This window comes from Ursus americanus, unplaced genomic scaffold (assembly GCF_024610735.1).
Source record: "Ursus americanus isolate L20-20 unplaced genomic scaffold, mUrsAme1.1.p SCAF_286, whole genome shotgun sequence".
Taxonomy (NCBI): Eukaryota; Metazoa; Chordata; class Mammalia; order Carnivora; family Ursidae; genus Ursus; species Ursus americanus.
In genome coordinates, this window is record NW_028273868.1 from 1 (window position 1) to 2,500 (window position 2,500).

At 56.0% G+C, this 2,500-nt stretch overlaps 1 long non-coding RNA gene across 1 annotated transcript in view; it reads right to left on the reverse strand.

Moving 5' to 3' along the window:
• Positions 1-2,032: 2,032 nt before the first annotated feature.
• The window catches only part of LOC148106548 (uncharacterized), a 16,346-nt gene continuing 15,878 nt past the window's right edge, over positions 2,033-2,500 (reverse strand). Inside the window, exon 3 of the long non-coding RNA XR_015723721.1 lies at positions 2,033-2,476. This is a non-coding gene — a long non-coding RNA (uncharacterized LOC148106548). The remainder of the gene's footprint in view (positions 2,477-2,500) is intronic.

Genomic DNA, 2,500 nt, shown 5'->3' on the forward strand with positions numbered 1-2,500 from the left:
GGGTCCCTTATTTCATGGAATCCAATTCTTCCACCTTGCAGTCTGCATTCACGGCTTCTATTTTCCGAGAGGCCGACACTCTTTCTCTGCAGACATGTCACAAGATCGGCAGGATACGGTCTTCTGTGCGTCGGGCACACCAAAAGCTGTTGGGAAGGCCCCTGCCATCGGAATGTATTCGGCACGGATGCTAAGGAAGACTTTGAAACCGATCTAGTCCGGTTCCGTCCTTCAGTCCTCTTGGGGGCAGAGCTTCCGTGTTCCATGCCCCCTCTCCAGGAACGCCACTCTCCCCACAATTTCAGGTGTCCAGGCAACCCGGAAACTCTCGAGCTAGGTGAGTTCTTCTGGGAAGGGGCGGGGGGGGGTTGGGGGGGAAAGGGTGGGCAGTGCCGACGTTTGGAAACATTGAAGGGCACCCGAGGCGAGGCTATGGCCAAATCGAGTCCGTGCACAGGTACGTAAGGCGGGGGTGGGGGGGCGGGGGTGGGGATGGGGGGGTGGTGGGGTGGGGCACGAAACCTGTGCTCTCCGTAGGTTACGAAAAGCTCAGGGGCACCTGGCTGGCTCTCTGTAGAGCGCGCTGACTCTTGATCTCAGAGTCCCGAGTTCGAGCCCCACGTTGGGTGTAGAGTTTACGTGAACCAGCAGCAGCAGCAGCAGCAGCAGCAGCAGCAGCAGCAGCAGCAGCAGCAGCAGCAGCAGCACCACCACCACCACCACCACCACCACCACCACCACCACCACCACCACCACCAAAAATGATAATAATGAAAAGCTCGAAAAGCCCCACGGCCCCTGGCAGGATGTCTATGGCAAGCCACACCTCCACGACAAATAGCTTTCCACAGTGACGGTGACGGATGGCGGAAGGACAGAGGCAGCACCCTACCCCAAACCTCACAGCCTGCCTCCTTTCCGGCCAGATGTGCAGCATCTGGGAACGGCTTTGAAACCTTCCCAGTCAACGGCTTGGGCCCGCCTGTCGGGAAAAGCGCTCTGCTGTTCATTTCACTCCTGGACGAGCCTAGGAAGATGAAGCGGCGGTAGCTCTCGGGGGGGGGGGGGGGGGGCGCCACGCGATCCAACACACACGACCACAGCCACTGAGGAGCATGAGATCTGTATGGCCTCGAGGGGTACAGGATAGCCCGTGAATCCTTTTCCAAGGAAGAAGGCGGCAACGTGAGAGCGTGCAAAACACTTTCTCACAGCATCTGCTGATGGTGCTAGGACTTCTGTCCCCGGAGAGGATACTATTTTTCCACCGCTTCCAGTTTTAAGAGAAAGGGTCAGGGGAAAATCATTCAGTCGTTCCACTCATCTTCATGGCTCATCGTGGAAAACGAAGACGCCGTACAAAGGAGCAAAGCGCGGATCCATGCAAACACATGGGTGAGCCCCCCCAAAACATGACGCTAAGTGAAAGGAACCAGACAGCCAGGGTGACATAATGCCTTGGGATCCCATGGGTAGGAAAGAGCCAGACGGAATAGCCCAATCCTAGAGGGAGGGAGCAAACAGATCAGAGGCTGTTGGGGGAGAATGGTGAAGAGAGCCGGGGTGAGGGTCGGGGTGAGGTTGAGGTTGAGGGTGGGGGGGGGGAGGCGCGGACGGGAAGGGGGAGGGGTGGGGGGTGTCTCTTTTTGAGGTGACGGAAATGTTCTGGAAATGGCGGTGCGGGTCGTGCAGCTTTGTGAGTAACCTTTAAAAAAAATAAAAAAGGCCACCGAACCGTACACTTTCAAGAGGATGTGAATCATGGCGTGCGAATTGTATCTCCACTTTGAAAATGTGTGAGGAAAAAAATGTAGCAGATGCAGGTTGGTAGGTTGGTTGGTAGGTAGGTAGGTAGGTGGGTGGGTGGGTGGGTGGGTGGGTGGGTAGGTAGGTAGGTAGGTAGGTGAACGGGCCGGTGGTGGACCGATGTTCGTTCGTTCGTTCGTTCGTTCGGTCCATCCATCCATCCATCCATCCGGTCCCTGCGTCCACGAAGATCTGCATCAAAAGGTGTGGGAAGGGGGAGGTCGGGTTCTTGTTCTGAGTGGTTTTATTTGTTCCCCAAACTAATCACCTCTGTGGAGATAAACAAAGATCACCCACATGAGAACAGGAATCACCTGTTGAGGTCAACAGAGTCTGTGGGCGGTTATCACCACCTGGGTCTGGCAGAGACTCGAAGCAAACGCAGGCCAGGCGGAGGAGTGGAAAAGCTTTCTGGTGGCAAAGGGGGAAGGTCCAGTGAGAGGTTGTTGCGGTGGGCGGGGGGAGCAGGACGGGAGCTGACTAGAAGAGGGGTGTCCTGGGTCATTTCGGGGAAAGAGAAACTTGATTTCCGTCCGTGGGTCCATCGATCTCATTCTCTGGATCTAGCTCTATGGAGAAGAACAGCGACGTGTCTCCATGTTGTCCATCTGTATCCCCACGTCAACATTGTCCAAGGTGTAGGTTTGTTGAATCCGTGATGTCGGAGACGCTTAGAGAAGAACACAGGTGAGTC